We start from the raw sequence: 24862 nt of genomic DNA on the forward strand, positions 1-24862 counted from the left end.
CCAATCTTTTTAGGAGGTCGGACAGAAATGATCAAATAAAATAATGAGCTAGCAGCTGCTCATCAACTTTATGAAGTTGGTAGGAATCTATGATCCTGGATTTATGTTGAGCATTGAATAGCAAAAATGATATTCAACATGTCAAACCATACAATGCAGTTGGTTAAGTGTTAAGTCGACTCAAAAGGCATAGCACAGATAAAACAGCAAGGAGTTTAACAACTCCATATAAGAAGGTTTTGCAATTCCCTTAATGTAATATCTTATTCATCAAGCAGTGGAAACTTCAAGAGTGCATCTTCTTAAACATAACACACTGCCTGAACAGGAACTTCAAACCTGGACACTCATATTAAAAGTCTGCTGTGCCACTCACTGAACTATCCAGTGTCTACTAACTTTCATCTTCAATTCATCTTAAAACAATGTGGAAGGATACCAACCGACACTATATTTATGAATATGATTGCATATATTGACAAGCATTATGTAGCGTTTGATAGTGAACTGATATTTCAAACTTTTGAAACCTCAGCATTAAATGTCATCTATTTTAAGTCCTGAAATATGTACTATCTCATTTTCTGCTGACTTAGAATTCATGCTTCTTCAGTGACAGTATACAATTGAGAAAGGGCCGAAACTCCTACTATCTAGTAAATTATATTTTCATCAGTACACCTGACAATTTCCTCTTGCATATTGATTATACAATGTTTTCTATTCAAGCACTCTTTGTTTAAAACAGGCCTTCTTTCAAAGGCTATTTTGGTAAATGATTTTGGGTGAAGCTGAAGCTGCATTGTTTATTGCTATTTCAATTCGTTATGAAAGAAATTGAGCAATAATATTGACTCTGGTGGGATTCGAACCCACAGCCTTTGAATGCCTTTTTTAACATTTTCCTAGAAGTCCAATGCGCTATCCATTGCGCCACAGAGCCAACCTGCACCAAGAAACTTTTCAGAAATTCTGAAATAAAATAATGAGCAAGCAACTGATGATCAACTTTACAAAGTTGATAGGATACTATAATCATGGTTACATGTTGAGCATTGCATGGGGAAAAAGATATTCAACATGCCAAACTACATGATACAGTTGGATAAGTCTACTCAAAAGGCCTCTGACGGATAAAATCTTGACAATTTAAAAAACTCCATTTAAGAAGGTTTTGCAATTCTGTCAATGTAATATCTTGTTCATCATGCAATAGAAACTAAAAGAGTACTTCTTCTTAAACATAGCACCCCGCCTGCACAGGGACGTGAACCCTGGACCCTCAGATTAAAAGTCTGATGCTCTACCGACTGAGCTATCCAGGCTCTGCTTACTCTAATCTTCAAATCACATTAAAACAATTTGGAAGGATACCAACCTTACATTTACTGACAATCATTTATTATTATCATTACATATATTGATAATCAATATGTAGAGTTTTATCATGAATTGATATTTCAAGCTTTTGACATCTCAGCATTATATTTTATCTCTTTAAGTCCTGAAATTTGTACCATCTCATTTTCTGCTGATTCGGAATTCATGCTTCTTCATTGACAATACACAATTAAGAAAGGACCAAAAACTCTTACTGCCTAATACATTATATTTTACTCAGTCTACCTGTCAATTTCCTCTTATATGTAGATTATACAATATTTTCTATTCAAGTGGTGTCGGTTGAAAAAAGGGCTTCTTTCAAAGGCCATTTTGGTGAATGATTTCAGAGCAAGAAGAAGCTGCATTATTTATTGCAATTTCAATTCATTATAAAAGAAATGTAGGACAACATTGCCTCTGGTGGGATTCAAAACCACAACTTTTGAATGCCTTCTTTACATTACTCTTGAAAGCCAAAGCACTATCCATTGTGCCACAGAGCCAATCTTTTTAGGAGGTCGGACAGAAATGATCAAATAAAATAATGAGCTAGCAGCTGCTCATCAACTTTATGAAGTTGGTAGGAATCTATGATCCTGGATTTATGTTGAGCATTGAATAGCAAAAATGATATTCAACATGTCAAACCATACAATGCAGTTGGTTAAGTGTTAAGTCGACTCAAAAGGCATAGCACAGATAAAACAGCAAGGAGTTTAACAACTCCATATAAGAAGGTTTTGCAATTCCCTTAATGTAATATCTTATTCATCAAGCAGTGGAAACTTCAAGAGTGCATCTTCTTAAACATAACACACTGCCTGAACAGGAACTTCAAACCTGGACACTCATATTAAAAGTCTGCTGTGCCACTCACTGAACTATCCAGTGTCTACTAACTTTCATCTTCAATTCATCTTAAAACAATGTGGAAGGATTCCAACCGACACTATATTTATGAATATGATTGCATATATTGACAAGCATTATGTAGCGTTTGATAGTGAACTGATATTTCAAACTTTTGAAACCTCAGCATTAAATGTCATCTATTTTAAGTCCTGAAATATGTACTATCTCATTTTCTGCTGACTTAGAATTCATGCTTCTTCAGTGACAGTATACAATTGAGAAAGGGCCGAAACTCCTACTATCTAGTAAATTATATTTTCATCAGTACACCTGACAATTTCCTCTTGCATATTGATTATACAATGTTTTCTATTCAAGCACTCTTTGTTTAAAACAGGCCTTCTTTCAAAGGCTATTTTGGTAAATGATTTTGGGTGAAGCTGAAGCTGCATTGTTTATTGCTATTTCAATTCGTTATGAAAGAAATTGAGCAATAATATTGACTCTGGTGGGATTCGAACCCACAGCCTTTGAATGCCTTTTTTAACATTTTCCTAGAAGTCCAATGCGCTATCCATTGCGCCACAGAGCCAACCTGCACCAAGAAACTTTTCAGAAATTCTGAAATAAAATAATGAGCAAGCAACTGATGATCAACTTTACAAAGTTGATAGGATACTATAATCATGGTTACATGTTGAGCATTGCATGGGGAAAAAGATATTCAACATGCCAAACTACATGATACAGTTGGATAAGTCTACTCAAAAGGCCTCTGACGGATAAAATCTTGACAATTTAAAAAACTCCATTTAAGAAGGTTTTGCAATTCTGTCAATGTAATATCTTGTTCATCATGCAATAGAAACTAAAAGAGTACTTCTTCTTAAACATAGCACCCCGCCTGCACAGGGACGTGAACCCTGGACCCTCAGATTAAAAGTCTGATGCTCTACCGACTGAGCTATCCAGGCTCTGCTTACTCTTATCTTCAAATCACATTAAAACAATTTGGAAGGATACCAACCTTACATTTACTGACAATCATTTATTATTATCATTACATATATTGATAATCAATATGTAGAGTTTTATCATGAATTGATATTTCAAGCTTTTGACATCTCAGCATTATATTTTATCTCTTTAAGTCCTGAAATTTGTACCATCTCATTTTCTGCTGATTCGGAATTCATGCTTCTTCATTGACAATACACAATTAAGAAAGGACCAAAAACTCTTACTGCCTAATACATTATATTTTACTCAGTCTACCTGTCAATTTCCTCTTATATGTAGATTATACAATATTTTCTATTCAAGTGGTGTCGGTTGAAAAAAGGGCTTCTTTCAAAGGCCATTTTGGTGAATGATTTCAGAGCAAGAAGAAGCTGCATTATTTATTGCAATTTCAATTCATTATAAAAGAAATGTAGGACAACATTGCCTCTGGTGGGATTCAAAACCACAACTTTTGAATGCCTTCTTTACATTACTCTTGAAAGCCAAAGCACTATCCATTGTGCCACAGAGCCAATCTTTTTAGGAGGTCGGACAGAAATGATCAAATAAAATAATGAGCTAGCAGCTGCTCATCAACTTTATGAAGTTGGTAGGAATCTATGATCCTGGATTTATGTTGAGCATTGAATAGCAAAAATGATATTCAACATGTCAAACCATACAATGCAGTTGGTTAAGTGTTAAGTCGACTCAAAAGGCATAGCACAGATAAAACAGCAAGGAGTTTAACAACTCCATATAAGAAGGTTTTGCAATTCCCTTAATGTAATATCTTATTCATCAAGCAGTGGAAACTTCAAGAGTGCATCTTCTTAAACATAACACACTGCCTGAACAGGAACTTCAAACCTGGACACTCATATTAAAAGTCTGCTGTGCCACTCACTGAACTATCCAGTGTCTACTAACTTTCATCTTTAATTCATCTTAAAACAATGTGGAAGGATACCAACCGACACTATATTTATGAATATGATTGCATATATTGACAAGCATTATGTAGCGTTTGATAGTGAACTGATATTTCAAACTTTTGAAACCTCAGCATTAAATGTCATCTATTTTAAGTCCTGAAATATGTACTATCTCATTTTCTGCTGACTTAGAATTCATGCTTCTTCAGTGACAGTATACAATTGAGAAAGGGCCGAAACTCCTACTATCTAGTAAATTATATTTTCATCAGTACACCTGACAATTTCCTCTTGCATATTGATTATACAATGTTTTCTATTCAAGCACTCTTTGTTTAAAACAGGCCTTCTTTCAAAGGCTATTTTGGTAAATGATTTTGGGTGAAGCTGAAGCTGCATTGTTTATTGCTATTTCAATTCGTTATGAAAGAAATTGAGCAATAATATTGACTCTGGTGGGATTCGAACCCACAGCCTTTGAATGCCTTTTTTAACATTTTCCTAGAAGTCCAATGCGCTATCCATTGCGCCACAGAGCCAACCTGCACCAAGAAACTTTTCAGAAATTCTGAAATAAAATAATGAGCAAGCAACTGATGATCAACTTTACAAAGTTGATAGGATACTATAATCATGGTTACATGTTGAGCATTGCATGGGGAAAAAGATATTCAACATGCCAAACTACATGATACAGTTGGATAAGTCTACTCAAAAGGCCTCTGACGGATAAAATCTTGACAATTTAAAAAACTCCATTTAAGAAGGTTTTGCAATTCTGTCAATGTAATATCTTGTTCATCATGCAATAGAAACTAAAAGAGTACTTCTTCTTAAACATAGCACCCCGCCTGCACAGGGACGTGAACCCTGGACCCTCAGATTAAAAGTCTGATGCTCTACCGACTGAGCTATCCAGGCTCTGCTTACTCTTATCTTCAAATCACATTAAAACAATTTGGAAGGATACCAACCTTACATTTACTGACAATCATTTATTATTATCATTACATATATTGATAATCAATATGTAGAGTTTTATCATGAATTGATATTTCAAGCTTTTGACATCTCAGCATTATATTTTATCTCTTTAAGTCCTGAAATTTGTACCATCTCATTTTCTGCTGATTCGGAATTCATGCTTCTTCATTGACAATACACAATTAAGAAAGGACCAAAAACTCTTACTGCCTAATACATTATATTTTACTCAGTCTACCTGTCAATTTCCTCTTATATGTAGATTATACAATATTTTCTATTCAAGTGGTGTCGGTTGAAAAAAGGGCTTCTTTCAAAGGCCATTTTGGTGAATGATTTCAGAGCAAGAAGAAGCTGCATTATTTATTGCAATTTCAATTCATTATAAAAGAAATGTAGGACAACATTGCCTCTGGTGGGATTCAAAACCACAACTTTTGAATGCCTTCTTTACATTACTCTTGAAAGCCAAAGCACTATCCATTGTGCCACAGAGCCAATCTTTTTAGGAGGTCGGACAGAAATGATCAAATAAAATAATGAGCTAGCAGCTGCTCATCAACTTTATGAAGTTGGTAGGAATCTATGATCCTGGATTTATGTTGAGCATTGAATAGCAAAAATGATATTCAACATGTCAAACCATACAATGCAGTTGGTTAAGTGTTAAGTCGACTCAAAAGGCATAGCACAGATAAAACAGCAAGGAGTTTAACAACTCCATATAAGAAGGTTTTGCAATTCCCTTAATGTAATATCTTATTCATCAAGCAGTGGAAACTTCAAGAGTGCATCTTCTTAAACATAACACACTGCTTGAACAGGAACTTCAAACCTGGACACTCATATTAAAAGTCTGCTGTGCCACTCACTGAACTATCCAGTGTCTATTAACTTTCATCTTCAATTCATCTTAAAACAATGTGGAAGGATACCAACCGACACTATATTTATGAATATGATTGCATATATTGACAAGCATTATGTAGCGTTTGATAGTGAACTGATATTTCAAACTTTTGAAACCTCAGCATTAAATGTCATCTATTTTAAGTCCTGAAATATGTACTATCTCATTTTCTGCTGACTTAGAATTCATGCTTCTTCAGTGACAGTATACAATTGAGAAAGGGCCGAAACTCCTACTATCTAGTAAATTATATTTTCATCAGTACACCTGACAATTTCCTCTTGCATATTGATTATACAATGTTTTCTATTCAAGCACTCTTTGTTTAAAACAGGCCTTCTTTCAAAGGCTATTTTGGTAAATGATTTTGGGTGAAGCTGAAGCTGCATTGTTTATTGCTATTTCAATTCGTTATGAAAGAAATTGAGCAATAATATTGACTCTGGTGGGATTCGAACCCACAGCCTTTGAATGCCTTTTTTAACATTTTCCTAGAAGTCCAATGCGCTATCCATTGCGCCACAGAGCCAACCTGCACCAAGAAACTTTTCAGAAATTCTGAAATAAAATAATGAGCAAGCAACTGATGATCAACTTTACAAAGTTGATAGGATACTATAATCATGGTTACATGTTGAGCATTGCATGGGGAAAAAGATATTCAACATGCCAAACTACATGATACAGTTGGATAAGTCTACTCAAAAGGCCTCTGACGGATAAAATCTTGACAATTTAAAAAACTCCATTTAAGAAGGTTTTGCAATTCTGTCAATGTAATATCTTGTTCATCATGCAATAGAAACTAAAAGAGTACTTCTTCTTAAACATAGCACCCCGCCTGCACAGGGACGTGAACCCTGGACCCTCAGATTAAAAGTCTGATGCTCTACCGACTGAGCTATCCAGGCTCTGCTTACTCTAATCTTCAAATCACATTAAAACAATTTGGAAGGATACCAACCTTACATTTACTGACAATCATTTATTATTATCATTACATATATTGATAATCAATATGTAGAGTTTTATCATGAATTGATATTTCAAGCTTTTGACATCTCAGCATTATATTTTATCTCTTTAAGTCCTGAAATTTGTACCATCTCATTTTCTGCTGATTCGGAATTCATGCTTCTTCATTGACAATACACAATTAAGAAAGGACCAAAAACTCTTACTGCCTAATACATTATATTTTACTCAGTCTACCTGTCAATTTCCTCTTATATGTAGATTATACAATATTTTCTATTCAAGTGGTGTCGGTTGAAAAAAGGGCTTCTTTCAAAGGCCATTTTGGTGAATGATTTCAGAGCAAGAAGAAGCTGCATTATTTATTGCAATTTCAATTCATTATAAAAGAAATGTAGGACAACATTGCCTCTGGTGGGATTCAAAACCACAACTTTTGAATGCCTTCTTTACATTACTCTTGAAAGCCAAAGCACTATCCATTGTGCCACAGAGCCAATCTTTTTAGGAGGTCGGACAGAAATGATCAAATAAAATAATGAGCTAGCAGCTGCTCATCAACTTTATGAAGTTGTTAGGAATCTATGATCCTGGATTTATGTTGAGCATTGAATAGCAAAAATGATATTCAACATGTCAAACCATACAATGCAGTTGGTTAAGTGTTAAGTCGACTCAAAAGGCATAGCACAGATAAAACAGCAAGGAGTTTAACAACTCCATATAAGAAGGTTTTGCAATTCCCTTAATGTAATATCTTATTCATCAAGCAGTGGAAACTTCAAGAGTGCATCTTCTTAAACATAACACACTGCCTGAACAGGAACTTCAAACCTGGACACTCATATTAAAAGTCTGCTGTGCCACTCACTGAACTATCCAGTGTCTACTAACTTTCATCTTCAATTCATCTTAAAACAATGTGGAAGGATTCCAACCGACACTATATTTATGAATATGATTGCATATATTGACAAGCATTATGTAGCGTTTGATAGTGAACTGATATTTCAAACTTTTGAAACCTCAGCATTAAATGTCATCTATTTTAAGTCCTGAAATATGTACTATCTCATTTTCTGCTGACTTAGAATTCATGCTTCTTCAGTGACAGTATACAATTGAGAAAGGGCCGAAACTCCTACTATCTAGTAAATTATATTTTCATCAGTACACCTGACAATTTCCTCTTGCATATTGATTATACAATGTTTTCTATTCAAGCACTCTTTGTTTAAAACAGGCCTTCTTTCAAAGGCTATTTTGGTAAATGATTTTGGGTGAAGCTGAAGCTGCATTGTTTATTGCTATTTCAATTCGTTATGAAAGAAATTGAGCAATAATATTGACTCTGGTGGGATTCGAACCCACAGCCTTTGAATGCCTTTTTTAACATTTTCCTAGAAGTCCAATGCGCTATCCATTGCGCCACAGAGCCAACCTGCACCAAGAAACTTTTCAGAAATTCTGAAATAAAATAATGAGCAAGCAACTGATGATCAACTTTACAAAGTTGATAGGATACTATAATCATGGTTACATGTTGAGCATTGCATGGGGAAAAAGATATTCAACATGCCAAACTACATGATACAGTTGGATAAGTCTACTCAAAAGGCCTCTGACGGATAAAATCTTGACAATTTAAAAAACTCCATTTAAGAAGGTTTTGCAATTCTGTCAATGTAATATCTTGTTCATCATGCAATAGAAACTAAAAGAGTACTTCTTCTTAAACATAGCACCCCGCCTGCACAGGGACGTGAACCCTGGACCCTCAGATTAAAAGTCTGATGCTCTACCGACTGAGCTATCCAGGCTCTGCTTACTCTAATCTTCAAATCACATTAAAACAATTTGGAAGGATACCAACCTTACATTTACTGACAATCATTTATTATTATCATTACATATATTGATAATCAATATGTAGAGTTTTATCATGAATTGATATTTCAAGCTTTTGACATCTCAGCATTATATTTTATCTCTTTAAGTCCTGAAATTTGTACCATCTCATTTTCTGCTGATTCGGAATTCATGCTTCTTCATTGACAATACACAATTAAGAAAGGACCAAAAACTCTTACTGCCTAATACATTATATTTTACTCAGTCTACCTGTCAATTTCCTCTTATATGTAGATTATACAATATTTTCTATTCAAGTGGTGTCGGTTGAAAAAAGGGCTTCTTTCAAAGGCCATTTTGGTGAATGATTTCAGAGCAAGAAGAAGCTGCATTATTTATTGCAATTTCAATTCATTATAAAAGAAATGTAGGACAACATTGCCTCTGGTGGGATTCAAAACCACAACTTTTGAATGCCTTCTTTACATTACTCTTGAAAGCCAAAGCACTATCCATTGTGCCACAGAGCCAATCTTTTTAGGAGGTCGGACAGAAATGATCAAATAAAATAATGAGCTAGCAGCTGCTCATCAACTTTATGAAGTTGTTAGGAATCTATGATCCTGGATTTATGTTGAGCATTGAATAGCAAAAATGATATTCAACATGTCAAACCATACAATGCAGTTGGTTAAGTGTTAAGTCGACTCAAAAGGCATAGCACAGATAAAACAGCAAGGAGTTTAACAACTCCATATAAGAAGGTTTTGCAATTCCCTTAATGTAATATCTTATTCATCAAGCAGTGGAAACTTCAAGAGTGCATCTTCTTAAACATAACACACTGCCTGAACAGGAACTTCAAACCTGGACACTCATATTAAAAGTCTGCTGTGCCACTCACTGAACTATCCAGTGTCTACTAACTTTCATCTTCAATTCATCTTAAAACAATGTGGAAGGATTCCAACCGACACTATATTTATGAATATGATTGCATATATTGACAAGCATTATGTAGCGTTTGATAGTGAACTGATATTTCAAACTTTTGAAACCTCAGCATTAAATGTCATCTATTTTAAGTCCTGAAATATGTACTATCTCATTTTCTGCTGACTTAGAATTCATGCTTCTTCAGTGACAGTATACAATTGAGAAAGGGCCGAAACTCCTACTATCTAGTAAATTATATTTTCATCAGTACACCTGACAATTTCCTCTTGCATATTGATTATACAATGTTTTCTATTCAAGCACTCTTTGTTTAAAACAGGCCTTCTTTCAAAGGCTATTTTGGTAAATGATTTTGGGTGAAGCTGAAGCTGCATTGTTTATTGCTATTTCAATTCGTTATGAAAGAAATTGAGCAATAATATTGACTCTGGTGGGATTCGAACCCACAGCCTTTGAATGCCTTTTTTAACATTTTCCTAGAAGTCCAATGCGCTATCCATTGCGCCACAGAGCCAACCTGCACCAAGAAACTTTTCAGAAATTCTGAAATAAAATAATGAGCAAGCAACTGATGATCAACTTTACAAAGTTGATAGGATACTATAATCATGGTTACATGTTGAGCATTGCATGGGGAAAAAGATATTCAACATGCCAAACTACATGATACAGTTGGATAAGTCTACTCAAAAGGCCTCTGACGGATAAAATCTTGACAATTTAAAAAACTCCATTTAAGAAGGTTTTGCAATTCTGTCAATGTAATATCTTGTTCATCATGCAATAGAAACTAAAAGAGTACTTCTTCTTAAACATAGCACCCCGCCTGCACAGGGACGTGAACCCTGGACCCTCAGATTAAAAGTCTGATGCTCTACCGACTGAGCTATCCAGGCTCTGCTTACTCTAATCTTCAAATCACATTAAAACAATTTGGAAGGATACCAACCTTACATTTACTGACAATCATTTATTATTATCATTACATATATTGATAATCAATATGTAGAGTTTTATCATGAATTGATATTTCAAGCTTTTGACATCTCAGCATTATATTTTATCTCTTTAAGTCCTGAAATTTGTACCATCTCATTTTCTGCTGATTCGGAATTCATGCTTCTTCATTGACAATACACAATTAAGAAAGGACCAAAAACTCTTACTGCCTAATACATTATATTTTACTCAGTCTACCTGTCAATTTCCTCTTATATGTAGATTATACAATATTTTCTATTCAAGTGGTGTCGGTTGAAAAAAGGGCTTCTTTCAAAGGCCATTTTGGTGAATGATTTCAGAGCAAGAAGAAGCTGCATTATTTATTGCAATTTCAATTCATTATAAAAGAAATGTAGGACAACATTGCCTCTGGTGGGATTCAAAACCACAACTTTTGAATGCCTTCTTTACATTACTCTTGAAAGCCAAAGCACTATCCATTGTGCCACAGAGCCAATCTTTTTAGGAGGTCGGACAGAAATGATCAAATAAAATAATGAGCTAGCAGCTGCTCATCAACTTTATGAAGTTGTTAGGAATCTATGATCCTGGATTTATGTTGAGCATTGAATAGCAAAAATGATATTCAACATGTCAAACCATACAATGCAGTTGGTTAAGTGTTAAGTCGACTCAAAAGGCATAGCACAGATAAAACAGCAAGGAGTTTAACAACTCCATATAAGAAGGTTTTGCAATTCCCTTAATGTAATATCTTATTCATCAAGCAGTGGAAACTTCAAGAGTGCATCTTCTTAAACATAACACACTGCCTGAACAGGAACTTCAAACCTGGACACTCATATTAAAAGTCTGCTGTGCCACTCACTGAACTATCCAGTGTCTACTAACTTTCATCTTCAATTCATCTTAAAACAATGTGGAAGGATTCCAACCGACACTATATTTATGAATATGATTGCATATATTGACAAGCATTATGTAGCGTTTGATAGTGAACTGATATTTCAAACTTTTGAAACCTCAGCATTAAATGTCATCTATTTTAAGTCCTGAAATATGTACTATCTCATTTTCTGCTGACTTAGAATTCATGCTTCTTCAGTGACAGTATACAATTGAGAAAGGGCCGAAACTCCTACTATCTAGTAAATTATATTTTCATCAGTACACCTGACAATTTCCTCTTGCATATTGATTATACAATGTTTTCTATTCAAGCACTCTTTGTTTAAAACAGGCCTTCTTTCAAAGGCTATTTTGGTAAATGATTTTGGGTGAAGCTGAAGCTGCATTGTTTATTGCTATTTCAATTCGTTATGAAAGAAATTGAGCAATAATATTGACTCTGGTGGGATTCGAACCCACAGCCTTTGAATGCCTTTTTTAACATTTTCCTAGAAGTCCAATGCGCTATCCATTGCGCCACAGAGCCAACCTGCACCAAGAAACTTTTCAGAAATTCTGAAATAAAATAATGAGCAAGCAACTGATGATCAACTTTACAAAGTTGATAGGATACTATAATCATGGTTACATGTTGAGCATTGCATGGGGAAAAAGATATTCAACATGCCAAACTACATGATACAGTTGGATAAGTCTACTCAAAAGGCCTCTGACGGATAAAATCTTGACAATTTAAAAAACTCCATTTAAGAAGGTTTTGCAATTCTGTCAATGTAATATCTTGTTCATCATGCAATAGAAACTAAAAGAGTACTTCTTCTTAAACATAGCACCCCGCCTGCACAGGGACGTGAACCCTGGACCCTCAGATTAAAAGTCTGATGCTCTACCGACTGAGCTATCCAGGCTCTGCTTACTCTTATCTTCAAATCACATTAAAACAATTTGGAAGGATACCAACCTTACATTTACTGACAATCATTTATTATTATCATTACATATATTGATAATCAATATGTAGAGTTTTATCATGAATTGATATTTCAAGCTTTTGACATCTCAGCATTATATTTTATCTCTTTAAGTCCTGAAATTTGTACCATCTCATTTTCTGCTGATTCGGAATTCATGCTTCTTCATTGACAATACACAATTAAGAAAGGACCAAAAACTCTTACTGCCTAATACATTATATTTTACTCAGTCTACCTGTCAATTTCCTCTTATATGTAGATTATACAATATTTTCTATTCAAGTGGTGTCGGTTGAAAAAAGGGCTTCTTTCAAAGGCCATTTTGGTGAATGATTTCAGAGCAAGAAGAAGCTGCATTATTTATTGCAATTTCAATTCATTATAAAAGAAATGTAGGACAACATTGCCTCTGGTGGGATTCAAAACCACAACTTTTGAATGCCTTCTTTACATTACTCTTGAAAGCCAAAGCACTATCCATTGTGCCACAGAGCCAATCTTTTTAGGAGGTCGGACAGAAATGATCAAATAAAATAATGAGCTAGCAGCTGCTCATCAACTTTATGAAGTTGGTAGGAATCTATGATCCTGGATTTATGTTGAGCATTGAATAGCAAAAATGATATTCAACATGTCAAACCATACAATGCAGTTGGTTAAGTGTTAAGTCGACTCAAAAGGCATAGCACAGATAAAACAGCAAGGAGTTTAACAACTCCATATAAGAAGGTTTTGCAATTCCCTTAATGTAATATCTTATTCATCAAGCAGTGGAAACTTCAAGAGTGCATCTTCTTAAACATAACACACTGCCTGAACAGGAACTTCAAACCTGGACACTCATATTAAAAGTCTGCTGTGCCACTCACTGAACTATCCAGTGTCTACTAACTTTCATCTTCAATTCATCTTAAAACAATGTGGAAGGATACCAACCGACACTATATTTATGAATATGATTGCATATATTGACAAGCATTATGTAGCGTTTGATAGTGAACTGATATTTCAAACTTTTGAAACCTCAGCATTAAATGTCATCTATTTTAAGTCCTGAAATATGTACTATCTCATTTTCTGCTGACTTAGAATTCATGCTTCTTCAGTGACAGTATACAATTGAGAAAGGGCCGAAACTCCTACTATCTAGTAAATTATATTTTCATCAGTACACCTGACAATTTCCTCTTGCATATTGATTATACAATGTTTTCTATTCAAGCACTCTTTGTTTAAAACAGGCCTTCTTTCAAAGGCTATTTTGGTAAATGATTTTGGGTGAAGCTGAAGCTGCATTGTTTATTGCTATTTCAATTCGTTATGAAAGAAATTGAGCAATAATATTGACTCTGGTGGTATTCGAACCCACAGCCTTTGAATGCCTTTTTTAACATTTTCCTAGAAGTCCAATGCGCTATCCATTGCGCCACAGAGCCAACCTGCACCAAGAAACTTTTCAGAAATTCTGAAATAAAATAATGAGCAAGCAACTGATGATCAACTTTACAAAGTTGATAGGATACTATAATCATGGTTACATGTTGAGCATTGCATGGGGAAAAAGATATTCAACATGCCAAACTACATGATACAGTTGGATAAGTCTACTCAAAAGGCCTCTGACGGATAAAATCTTGACAATTTAAAAAACTCCATTTAAGAAGGTTTTGCAATTCTGTCAATGTAATATCTTGTTCATCATGCAATAGAAACTAAAAGAGTACTTCTTCTTAAACATAGCACCCCGCCTGCACAGGGACGTGAACCCTGGACCCTCAGATTAAAAGTCTGATGCTCTACCGACTGAGCTATCCAGGCTCTGCTTACTCTAATCTTCAAATCACATTAAAACAATTTGGAAGGATACCAACCTTACATTTACTGACAATCATTTATTATTATCATTACATATATTGATAATCAATATGTAGAGTTTTATCATGAATTGATATTTCAAGCTTTTGACATCTCAGCATTATATTTTATCTCTTTAAGTCCTGAAATTTGTACCATCTCATTTTCTGCTGATTCGGAATTCATGCTTCTTCATTGACAATACACAATTAAGAAAGGACCAAAAACTCTTACTGCCTAATACATTATATTTTACTCAGTCTACCTGTCAATTTCCTCTTATATGTAGATTATACAATATTTTCTATTCAAGTGGTGTCGGTTGAAAAAAGGGCTTCTTTCAAAGGCCATTTTGGTGAATGATTTCAGAGCAAGAAGAAGCTGCATTATTTATTGCAATTTCAATTCATTATAAAAGAAATGTAGGACAACATTGCCTCTGGTGGGATTCAAAACCACAACTTTTGAATGCCTTCTTTACATTACTCTTGAAAGCCAAAGCACTATCCATTGTGCCACAGAGCCAATCTTTTTAGGAGGTCGGACAGAAATGATCAAATAAAATAATGAGCTAGCAGCTGCTCATCAACTTTATGAAGTTGGTAGGAATCTATGATCCTGGATTTATGTTGAGCATTGAATAGCAAAAATGATATTCAACATGTCAAACCATACAATGCAGTTGGTTAAGTGTTAAGTCGACTCAAAAGGCATAGCACAGATAAAACAGCAAGGAGTTTAACAACTCCATATAAGAAGGTTTTGCAATTCCCTTAATGTAATATCTTATTCATCAAGCAGTGGAAACTTCAAGAGTGCATCTTCTTAAACATAACACACTGCCTGAACAGGAACTTCAAACCTGGACACTCATATTAAAAGTCTGCTGTGCCACTCACTGAACTATCCAGTGTCTACTAACTTTCATCTTCAATTCATCTTAAAACAATGTGGAAGGATACCAACCGACACTATATTTATGAATATGATTGCATATATTGACAAGCATTATGTAGCGTTTGATAGTGAACTGATATTTCAAACTTTTGAAACCTCAGCATTAAATGTCATCTATTTTAAGTCCTGAAATATGTACTATCTCATTTTCTGCTGACTTAGAATTCATGCTTCTTCAGTGACAGTATACAATTGAGAAAGGGCCGAAACTCCTACTATCTAGTAAATTATATTTTCATCAGTACACCTGACAATTTCCTCTTGCATATTGATTATACAATGTTTTCTATTCAAGCACTCTTTGTTTAAAACAGGCCTTCTTTCAAAGGCTATTTTGGTAAATGATTTTGGGTGAAGCTGAAGCTGCATTGTTTATTGCTATTTCAATTCGTTATGAAAGAAATTGAGCAATAATATTGACTCTGGTGGGATTCGAACCCACAGCCTTTGAATGCCTTTTTTAACATTTTCCTAGAAGTCCAATGCGCTATCCATTGCGCCACAGAGCCAACCTGCACCAAAAAACTTTTCAGAAATTCTGAAATAAAATAATGAGCAAGCAACTGATGATCAACTTTACAAAGTTGATAGGATACTATAATCATGGTTACATGTTGAGCATTGCATGGGGAAAAAGATATTCAACATGCCAAACTACATGATACAGTTGGATAAGTCTACTCAAAAGGCCTCTGACGGATAAAATCTTGACAATTTAAAAAACTCCATTTAAGAAGGTTTTGCAATTCTGTCAATGTAATATCTTGTTCATCATGCAATAGAAACTAAAAGAGTACTTCTTCTTAAACATAGCACCCCGCCTGCACAGGGACGTGAACCCTGGACCCTCAGATTAAAAGTCTGATGCTCTACCGACTGAGCTATCCAGGCTCTGCTTACTCTAATCTTCAAATCACATTAAAACAATTTGGAAGGATACCAACCTTACATTTACTGACAATCATTTATTATTATCATTACATATATTGATAATCAATATGTAGAGTTTTATCATGAATTGATATTTCAAGCTTTTGACATCTCAGCATTATATTTTATCTCTTTAAGTCCTGAAATTTGTACCATCTCATTTTCTGCTGATTCGGAATTCATGCTTCTTCATTGACAATACACAATTAAGAAAGGACCAAAAACTCTTACTGCCTAATACATTATATTTTACTCAGTCTACCTGTCAATTTCCTCTTATATGTAGATTATACAATATTTTCTATTCAAGTGGTGTCGGTTGAAAAAAGGGCTTCTTTCAAAGGCCATTTTGGTGAATGATTTCAGAGCAAGAAGAAGCTGCATTATTTATTGCAATTTCAATTCATTATAAAAGAAATGTAGGACAACATTGCCTCTGGTGGGATTCAAAACCACAACTTTTGAATGCCTTCTTTACATTACTCTTGAAAGCCAAAGCACTATCCATTGTGCCACAGAGCCAATCTTTTTAGGAGGTCGGACAGAAATGATCAAATAAAATAATGAGCTAGCAGCTGCTCATCAACTTTATGAAGTTGGTAGGAATCTATGATCCTGGATTTATGTTGAGCATTGAATAGCAAAAATGATATTCAACATGTCAAACCATACAATGCAGTTGGTTAAGTGTTAAGTCGACTCAAAAGGCATAGCACAGATAAAACAGCAAGGAGTTTAACAACTCCATATAAGAAGGTTTTGCAATTCCCTTAATGTAATATCTTATTCATCAAGCAGTGGAAACTTCAAGAGTGCATCTTCTTAAACATAACACACTGCCTGAACAGGAACTTCAAACCTGGACACTCATATTAAAAGTCTGCTGTGCCACTCACTGAACTATCCAGTGTCTACTAACTTTCATCTTCAATTCATCTTAAAACAATGTGGAAGGATACCAACCGACACTATATTTATGAATATGATTGCATATATTGACAAGCATTATGTAGCGTTTGATAGTGAACTGATATTTCAAACTTTTGAAACCTCAGCATTAAATGTCATCTATTTTAAGTCCTGAAATATGTACTATCTCATTTTCTGCTGACTTAGAATTCATGCTTCTTCAGTGACAGTATACAATTGAGAAAGGGCCGAAACTCCTACTATCTAGTAAATTATATTTTCATCAGTACACCTGACAATTTCCTCTTGCATATTGATTATACAATGTTTTCTATTCAAGCACTCTTTGTTTAAAACAGGCCTTCTTTCAAAGGCTATTTTGGTAAATGATTTTGGGTGAAGCTGAAGCTGCATTGTTTATTGCTATTTCAATTCGTTATGAAAGAAATTGAGCAATAATATTGACTCTGGTGGGATTCGAACCCACAGCCTTTGAATGCCTTTTTTAACATTTTCCTAGAAGTCCAATGCGCTATCCATTGCGCCACAGAGCCAACCTGCACCAAAAAACTTTTCAGAAATTCTGAAATAAAATAATGAGCAAGCAACTGATGATCAACTTTACAAAGTTGATAGGATACTATAATCATGGTTACATGTTGAGCATTGCATGGGGAAAAAGATATTCAACATGCCAAACTACATGATACAGTTGGATAAGTCTACTCAAAAGGCCTCTGACGGATAAAATCTTGACAATTTAAAAAACTCCATTTAAGAAGGTTTTGCAATTCTGTCAATGTAATATCTTGTTCATCATGCAATAGAAACTAAAAGAGTACTTCTTCTTAAACATAGCACCCCGCCTGCACAGGGACGTGAACCCTGGACCCTCAGATTAAAAGTCTGATGCTCTACCGACTGAGCTATCCAGGCTCTGCTTACTCTAATCTTCAAATCACATTAAAACAATTTGGAAGGATACCAACCTTACATTTACTGACAATCATTTATTATTATCATTACATATATTGATAATCAATATGTAGAGTTTTATCATGAATTGATATTTCAAGCTTTTGACATCTCAGCATTATATTTTATCTCTTTAAGTCCTGAAATTTGTACCATCTCATTTTCTGCTGATTCGGAATTCATGCTTCTTCATTGACAATACACAATTAAGAAAGGACCAAAAACTCTTACTGCCTAATACATTATATTTTACTCAGTCTACCTGTCAATTTCCTCTTATATGTAGATTATACAATATTTTCTATTCAAGTGGTGTCGGTTGAAAAAAGGGCTTCTTTCAAAGGCCATTTTGGTGAATGATTTCAGAGCAAGAAGAAGCTGCATTATTTATTGCAATTTCAATTCATTATAAAAGAAATGTAGGACAACATTGCCTCTGGTGGGATTCAAAACCACAACTTTTGAATGCCTTCTTTACATTACTCTTGAAAGCCAAAGCACTATCCATTGTGCCACAGAGCCAATCTTTTTAGGAGGTCGGACAGAAATGATCAAATAAAATAATGAGCTAGCAGCTGCTCATCAACTTTATGAAGTTGGTAGGAATCTATGATCCTGGATTTATGTTGAGCATTGAATAGCAAAAATGATATTCAACATGTCAAACCATACAATGCAGTTGGTTAAGTGTTAAGTCGACTCAAAAGGCATAGCACAGATAAAACAGCAAGGAGTTTAACAACTCCATATAAGAAGGTTTTGCAATTCCCTTAATGTAATATCTTATTCATCAAGCAGTGGAAACTTCAAGAGTGCATCTTCTTAAACATAACACACTGCCTGAACAGGAACTTCAAACCTGGACACTCATATTAAAAGTCTGCTGTGCCACTCACTGAACTATCCAGTGTCTACTAACTTTCATCTTTAATTCATCTTAAAACAATGTGGAAGGATACCAACCGACACTATATTTATGAATATGATTGCATATATTGACAAGCATTATGTAGCGTTTGATAGTGAACTGATATTTCAAACTTTTGAAACCTCAGCATTAAATGTCATCTATTTTAAGTCCTGAAATATGTACTATCTCATTTTCTGCTGACTTAGAATTCATGCTTCTTCAGTGACAGTATACAATTGAGAAAGGGCCGAAACTCCTACTATCTAGTAAATTATATTTTCATCAGTACACCTGACAATTTCCTCTTGCATATTGATTATACAGTGTTTTCTATTCAAGCACTCTTTGTTTAAAACAGGCCTTCTTTCAAAGGCTATTTTGGTAAATGATTTTGGGTGAAGCTGAAGCTGCATTGTTTATTGCTATTTCAATTCGTTATGAAAGAAATTGAGCAATAATATTGACTCTGGTGGGATTCGAACCCACAGCCTTTGAATGCCTTTTTTAACATTTTCCTAGAAGTCCAATGCGCTATCCATTGCGCCACAGAGCCAACCTGCACCAAGAAACTTTTCAGAAATTCTGAAATAAAATAATGAGCAAGCAACTGATGATCAACTTTACAAAGTTGATAGGATACTATAATCATGGTTACATGTTGAGCATTGCATGGGGAAAAAGATATTCAACATGCCAAACTACATGATACAGTTGGATAAGTCTACTCAAAAGGCCTCTGACGGATAAAATCTTGACAATTTAAAAAACTCCATTTAAGAAGGTTTTGCAATTCTGTCAATGTAATATCTTGTTCATCATGCAATAGAAACTAAAAGAGTACTTCTTCTTAAACATAGCACCCCGCCTGCACAGGGACGTGAACCCTGGACCCTCAGATTAAAAGTCTGATGCTCTACCGACTGAGCTATCCAGGCTCTGCTTACTCTTATCTTCAAATCACATTAAAACAATTTGGAAGGATACCAACCTTACATTTACTGACAATCATTTATTATTATCATTACATATATTGATAATCAATATGTAGAGTTTTATCATGAATTGATATTTCAAGCTTTTGACATCTCAGCATTATATTTTATCTCTTTAAGTCCTGAAATTTGTACCATCTCATTTTCTGCTGATTCGGAATTCATGCTTCTTCATTGACAATACACAATTAAGAAAGGACCAAAAACTCTTACTGCCTAATACATTATATTTTACTCAGTCTACCTGTCAATTTCCTCTTATATGTAGATTATACAATATTTTCTATTCAAGTGGTGTCGGTTGAAAAAAGGGCTTCTTTCAAAGGCCATTTTGGTGAATGATTTCAGAGCAAGAAGAAGCTGCATTATTTATTGCAATTTCAATTCATTATAAAAGAAATGTAGGACAACATTGCCTCTGGTGGGATTCAAAACCACAACTTTTGAATGCCTTCTTTACATTACTCTTGAAAGCCAAAGCACTATCCATTGTGCCACAGAGCCAATCTTTTTAGGAGGTCGGACAGAAATGATCAAATAAAATAATGAGCTAGCAGCTGCTCATCAACTTTATGAAGTTGGTAGGAATCTATGATCCTGGATTTATGTTGAGCATTGAATAGCAAAAATGATATTCAACATGTCAAACCATACAATGCAGTTGGTTAAGTGTTAAGTCGACTCAAAAGGCATAGCACAGATAAAACAGCAAGGAGTTTAACAACTCCATATAAGAAGGTTTTGCAATTCCCTTAATGTAATATCTTATTCATCAAGCAGTGGAAACTTCAAGAGTGCATCTTCTTAAACATAACACACTGCTTGAACAGGAACTTCAAACCTGGACACTCATATTAAAAGTCTGCTGTGCCACTCACTGAACTATCCAGTGTCTATTAACTTTCATCTTCAATTCATCTTAAAACAATGTGGAAGGATACCAACCGACACTATATTTATGAATATGATTGCATATATTGACAAGCATTATGTAGCGTTTGATAGTGAACTGATATTTCAAACTTTTGAAACCTCAGCATTAAATGTCATCTATTTTAAGTCCTGAAATATGTACTATCTCATTTTCTGCTGACTTAGAATTCATGCTTCTTCAGTGACAGTATACAATTGAGAAAGGGCCGAAACTCCTACTATCTAGTAAATTATATTTTCATCAGTACACCTGACAATTTCCTCTTGCATATTGATTATACAATGTTTTCTATTCAAGCACTCTTTGTTTAAAACAGGCCTTCTTTCAAAGGCTATTTTGGTAAATGATTTTGGGTGAAGCTGAAGCTGCATTGTTTATTGCTATTTCAATTCGTTATGAAAGAAATTGAGCAATAATATTGACTCTGGTGGGATTCGAACCCACAGCCTTTGAATGCCTTTTTTAACATTTTCCTAGAAGTCCAATGCGCTATCCATTGCGCCACAGAGCCAACCTGCACCAAGAAACTTTTCAGAAATTCTGAAATAAAATAATGAGCAAGCAACTGATGATCAACTTTACAAAGTTGATAGGATACTATAATCATGGTTACATGTTGAGCATTGCATGGGGAAAAAGATATTCAACATGCCAAACTACATGATACAGTTGGATAAGTCTACTCAAAAGGCCTCTGACGGATAAAATCTTGACAATTTAAAAAACTCCATTTAAGAAGGTTTTGCAATTCTGTCAATGTAATATCTTGTTCATCATGCAATAGAAACTAAAAGAGTACTTCTTCTTAAACATAGCACCCCGCCTGCACAGGGACGTGAACCCTGGACCCTCAGATTAAAAGTCTGATGCTCTACCGACTGAGCTATCCAGGCTCTGCTTACTCTAATCTTCAAATCACATTAAAACAATTTGGAAGGATACCAACCTTACATTTACTGACAATCATTTATTATTATCATTACATATATTGATAATCAATATGTAGAGTTTTATCATGAATTGATATTTCAAGCTTTTGACATCTCAGCATTATATTTTATCTCTTTAAGTCCTGAAATTTGTACCATCTCATTTTCTGCTGATTCGGAATTCATGCTTCTTCATTGACAATACACAATTAAGAAAGGACCAAAAACTCTTACTGCCTAATACATTATATTTTACTCAGTCTACCTGTCAATTTCCTCTTATATGTAGATTATACAATATTTTCTATTCAAGTGGTGTCGGTTGAAAAAAGGGCTTCTTTCAAAGGCCATTTTGGTGAATGATTTCAGAGCAAGAAGAAGCTGCATTATTTATTGCAATTTCAATTCATTATAAAAGAAATGTAGGACAACATTGCCTCTGGTGGGATTCAAAACCACAACTTTTGAATGCCTTCTTTACATTACTCTTGAAAGCCAAAGCACTATCCATTGTGCCACAGAGCCAATCTTTTTAGGAGGTCGGACAGAAATGATCAAATAAAATAATGAGCTAGCAGCTGCTCATCAACTTTATGAAGTTGTTAGGAATCTATGATCCTGGATTTATGTTGAGCATTGAATAGCAAAAATGATATTCAACATGTCAAACCATACAATGCAGTTGGTTAAGTGTTAAGTCGACTCAAAAGGCATAGCACAGATAAAACAGCAAGGAGTTTAACAACTCCATATAAGAAGGTTTTGCAATTCCCTTAATGTAATATCTTATTCATCAAGCAGTGGAAACTTCAAGAGTGCATCTTCTTAAACATAACACACTGCCTGAACAGGAACTTCAAACCTGGACACTCATATTAAAAGTCTGCTGTGCCACTCACTGAACTATCCAGTGTCTACTAACTTTCATCTTCAATTCATCTTAAAACAATGTGGAAGGATTCCAACCGACACTATATTTATGAATATGATTGCATATATTGACAAGCATTATGTAGCGTTTGATAGTGAACTGATATTTCAAACTTTTGAAACCTCAGCATTAAATGTCATCTATTTTAAGTCCTGAAATATGTACTATCTCATTTTCTGCTGACTTAGAATTCATGCTTCTTCAGTGACAGTATACAATTGAGAAAGGGCCGAAACTCCTACTATCTAGTAAATTATATTTTCATCAGTACACCTGACAATTTCCTCTTGCATATTGATTATACAATGTTTTCTATTCAAGCACTCTTTGTTTAAAACAGGCCTTCTTTCAAAGGCTATTTTGGTAAATGATTTTGGGTGAAGCTGAAGCTGCATTGTTTATTGCTATTTCAATTCGTTATGAAAGAAATTGAGCAATAATATTGACTCTGGTGGGATTCGAACCCACAGCCTTTGAATGCCTTTTTTAACATTTTCCTAGAAGTCCAATGCGCTATCCATTGCGCCACAGAGCCAACCTGCACCAAGAAACTTTTCAGAAATTCTGAAATAAAATAATGAGCAAGCAACTGATGATCAACTTTACAAAGTTGATAGGATACTATAATCATGGTTACATGTTGAGCATTGCATGGGGAAAAAGATATTCAACATGCCAAACTACATGATACAGTTGGATAAGTCTACTCAAAAGGCCTCTGACGGATAAAATCTTGACAATTTAAAAAACTCCATTTAAGAAGGTTTTGCAATTCTGTCAATGTAATATCTTGTTCATCATGCAATAGAAACTAAAAGAGTACTTCTTCTTAAACATAGCACCCCGCCTGCACAGGGACGTGAACCCTGGACCCTCAGATTAAAAGTCTGATGCTCTACCGACTGAGCTATCCAGGCTCTGCTTACTCTTATCTTCAAATCACATTAAAACAATTTGGAAGGATACCAACCTTACATTTACTGACAATCATTTATTATTATCATTACATATATTGATAATCAATATGTAGAGTTTTATCATGAATTGATATTTCAAGCTTTTGACATCTCAGCATTATATTTTATCTCTTTAAGTCCTGAAATTTGTACCATCTCATTTTCTGCTGATTCGGAATTCATGCTTCTTCATTGACAATACACAATTAAGAAAGGACCAAAAACTCTTACTGCCTAATACATTATATTTTACTCAGTCTACCTGTCAATTTCCTCTTATATGTAGATTATACAATATTTTCTATTCAAGTGGTGTCGGTTGAAAAAAGGGCTTCTTTCAAAGGCCATTTTGGTGAATGATTTCAGAGCAAGAAGAAGCTGCATTATTTATTGCAATTTCAATTCATTATAAAAGAAATGTAGGACAACATTGCCTCTGGTGGGATTCAAAACCACAACTTTTGAATGCCTTCTTTACATTACTCTTGAAAGCCAAAGCACTATCCATTGTGCCACAGAGCCAATCTTTTTAGGAGGTCGGACAGAAATGATCAAATAAAATAATGAGCTAGCAGCTGCTCATCAACTTTATGAAGTTGGTAGGAATCTATGATCCTGGATTTATGTTGAGCATTGAATAGCAAAAATGATATTCAACATGTCAAACCATACAATGCAGTTGGTTAAGTGTTAAGTCGACTCAAAAGGCATAGCACAGATAAAACAGCAAGGAGTTTAACAACTCCATATAAGAAGGTTTTGCAATTCCCTTAATGTAATATCTTATTCATCAAGCAGTGGAAACTTCAAGAGTGCATCTTCTTAAACATAACACACTGCCTGAACAGGAACTTCAAACCTGGACACTCATATTAAAAGTCTGCTGTGCC

The 24862-nt window shown here is 34.6% G+C and overlaps 26 non-coding genes across 26 annotated transcripts; all 26 read right to left on the reverse strand.

Moving 5' to 3' along the window:
- Window positions 1-851: 851 nt before the first annotated feature.
- Window positions 852-943, reverse strand: TRNAR-UCU (transfer RNA arginine (anticodon UCU)). Its single transcript is given in 2 exon segments — window positions 852-887; window positions 907-943. It is a non-coding gene; the product is annotated as a tRNA-Arg (tRNA).
- Window positions 944-1252: 309 nt separating this feature from the next.
- TRNAK-UUU (transfer RNA lysine (anticodon UUU)) lies at window positions 1253-1325 on the reverse strand. Its single transcript has one exon. It is a non-coding gene; the product is annotated as a tRNA-Lys (tRNA).
- Window positions 1326-2735: 1410 nt separating this feature from the next.
- TRNAR-UCU (transfer RNA arginine (anticodon UCU)) lies at window positions 2736-2827 on the reverse strand. The gene is given in 2 exon segments: window positions 2736-2771; window positions 2791-2827. It is a non-coding gene; the product is annotated as a tRNA-Arg (tRNA).
- A 309-nt stretch (window positions 2828-3136) lies between these two features.
- TRNAK-UUU (transfer RNA lysine (anticodon UUU)) lies at window positions 3137-3209 on the reverse strand. The gene has a single exon. It is a non-coding gene; the product is annotated as a tRNA-Lys (tRNA).
- A 1410-nt stretch (window positions 3210-4619) lies between these two features.
- Window positions 4620-4711, reverse strand: TRNAR-UCU (transfer RNA arginine (anticodon UCU)). The gene is given in 2 exon segments: window positions 4620-4655; window positions 4675-4711. It is a non-coding gene; the product is annotated as a tRNA-Arg (tRNA).
- A 309-nt stretch (window positions 4712-5020) lies between these two features.
- TRNAK-UUU (transfer RNA lysine (anticodon UUU)) lies at window positions 5021-5093 on the reverse strand. The gene has a single exon. It is a non-coding gene; the product is annotated as a tRNA-Lys (tRNA).
- A 1410-nt stretch (window positions 5094-6503) lies between these two features.
- On the reverse strand, window positions 6504-6595 carry TRNAR-UCU (transfer RNA arginine (anticodon UCU)). Its single transcript is given in 2 exon segments — window positions 6504-6539; window positions 6559-6595. It is a non-coding gene; the product is annotated as a tRNA-Arg (tRNA).
- Window positions 6596-6904: 309 nt separating this feature from the next.
- TRNAK-UUU (transfer RNA lysine (anticodon UUU)) lies at window positions 6905-6977 on the reverse strand. The gene has a single exon. It is a non-coding gene; the product is annotated as a tRNA-Lys (tRNA).
- Window positions 6978-8387: 1410 nt separating this feature from the next.
- On the reverse strand, window positions 8388-8479 carry TRNAR-UCU (transfer RNA arginine (anticodon UCU)). Its single transcript is given in 2 exon segments — window positions 8388-8423; window positions 8443-8479. It is a non-coding gene; the product is annotated as a tRNA-Arg (tRNA).
- Window positions 8480-8788: 309 nt separating this feature from the next.
- On the reverse strand, window positions 8789-8861 carry TRNAK-UUU (transfer RNA lysine (anticodon UUU)). The gene has a single exon. It is a non-coding gene; the product is annotated as a tRNA-Lys (tRNA).
- A 1410-nt stretch (window positions 8862-10271) lies between these two features.
- Window positions 10272-10363, reverse strand: TRNAR-UCU (transfer RNA arginine (anticodon UCU)). The gene is given in 2 exon segments: window positions 10272-10307; window positions 10327-10363. It is a non-coding gene; the product is annotated as a tRNA-Arg (tRNA).
- A 309-nt stretch (window positions 10364-10672) lies between these two features.
- On the reverse strand, window positions 10673-10745 carry TRNAK-UUU (transfer RNA lysine (anticodon UUU)). Its single transcript has one exon. It is a non-coding gene; the product is annotated as a tRNA-Lys (tRNA).
- A 1410-nt stretch (window positions 10746-12155) lies between these two features.
- On the reverse strand, window positions 12156-12247 carry TRNAR-UCU (transfer RNA arginine (anticodon UCU)). Its single transcript is given in 2 exon segments — window positions 12156-12191; window positions 12211-12247. It is a non-coding gene; the product is annotated as a tRNA-Arg (tRNA).
- Window positions 12248-12556: 309 nt separating this feature from the next.
- Window positions 12557-12629, reverse strand: TRNAK-UUU (transfer RNA lysine (anticodon UUU)). Its single transcript has one exon. It is a non-coding gene; the product is annotated as a tRNA-Lys (tRNA).
- Window positions 12630-14039: 1410 nt separating this feature from the next.
- Window positions 14040-14131, reverse strand: TRNAR-UCU (transfer RNA arginine (anticodon UCU)). The gene is given in 2 exon segments: window positions 14040-14075; window positions 14095-14131. It is a non-coding gene; the product is annotated as a tRNA-Arg (tRNA).
- A 309-nt stretch (window positions 14132-14440) lies between these two features.
- TRNAK-UUU (transfer RNA lysine (anticodon UUU)) lies at window positions 14441-14513 on the reverse strand. The gene has a single exon. It is a non-coding gene; the product is annotated as a tRNA-Lys (tRNA).
- Window positions 14514-15923: 1410 nt separating this feature from the next.
- TRNAR-UCU (transfer RNA arginine (anticodon UCU)) lies at window positions 15924-16015 on the reverse strand. The gene is given in 2 exon segments: window positions 15924-15959; window positions 15979-16015. It is a non-coding gene; the product is annotated as a tRNA-Arg (tRNA).
- Window positions 16016-16324: 309 nt separating this feature from the next.
- TRNAK-UUU (transfer RNA lysine (anticodon UUU)) lies at window positions 16325-16397 on the reverse strand. The gene has a single exon. It is a non-coding gene; the product is annotated as a tRNA-Lys (tRNA).
- Window positions 16398-17807: 1410 nt separating this feature from the next.
- Window positions 17808-17899, reverse strand: TRNAR-UCU (transfer RNA arginine (anticodon UCU)). Its single transcript is given in 2 exon segments — window positions 17808-17843; window positions 17863-17899. It is a non-coding gene; the product is annotated as a tRNA-Arg (tRNA).
- A 309-nt stretch (window positions 17900-18208) lies between these two features.
- TRNAK-UUU (transfer RNA lysine (anticodon UUU)) lies at window positions 18209-18281 on the reverse strand. Its single transcript has one exon. It is a non-coding gene; the product is annotated as a tRNA-Lys (tRNA).
- Window positions 18282-19691: 1410 nt separating this feature from the next.
- On the reverse strand, window positions 19692-19783 carry TRNAR-UCU (transfer RNA arginine (anticodon UCU)). The gene is given in 2 exon segments: window positions 19692-19727; window positions 19747-19783. It is a non-coding gene; the product is annotated as a tRNA-Arg (tRNA).
- A 309-nt stretch (window positions 19784-20092) lies between these two features.
- Window positions 20093-20165, reverse strand: TRNAK-UUU (transfer RNA lysine (anticodon UUU)). The gene has a single exon. It is a non-coding gene; the product is annotated as a tRNA-Lys (tRNA).
- Window positions 20166-21575: 1410 nt separating this feature from the next.
- Window positions 21576-21667, reverse strand: TRNAR-UCU (transfer RNA arginine (anticodon UCU)). Its single transcript is given in 2 exon segments — window positions 21576-21611; window positions 21631-21667. It is a non-coding gene; the product is annotated as a tRNA-Arg (tRNA).
- A 309-nt stretch (window positions 21668-21976) lies between these two features.
- On the reverse strand, window positions 21977-22049 carry TRNAK-UUU (transfer RNA lysine (anticodon UUU)). The gene has a single exon. It is a non-coding gene; the product is annotated as a tRNA-Lys (tRNA).
- A 1410-nt stretch (window positions 22050-23459) lies between these two features.
- Window positions 23460-23551, reverse strand: TRNAR-UCU (transfer RNA arginine (anticodon UCU)). The gene is given in 2 exon segments: window positions 23460-23495; window positions 23515-23551. It is a non-coding gene; the product is annotated as a tRNA-Arg (tRNA).
- Window positions 23552-23860: 309 nt separating this feature from the next.
- TRNAK-UUU (transfer RNA lysine (anticodon UUU)) lies at window positions 23861-23933 on the reverse strand. Its single transcript has one exon. It is a non-coding gene; the product is annotated as a tRNA-Lys (tRNA).
- Window positions 23934-24862: the final 929 nt, after the last annotated feature.

Source organism: Pleurodeles waltl, chromosome 4_2 (genome assembly GCF_031143425.1).
Source record: "Pleurodeles waltl isolate 20211129_DDA chromosome 4_2, aPleWal1.hap1.20221129, whole genome shotgun sequence".
Lineage (NCBI taxonomy): Eukaryota > Metazoa > Chordata > Amphibia > Caudata > Salamandridae > Pleurodeles > Pleurodeles waltl.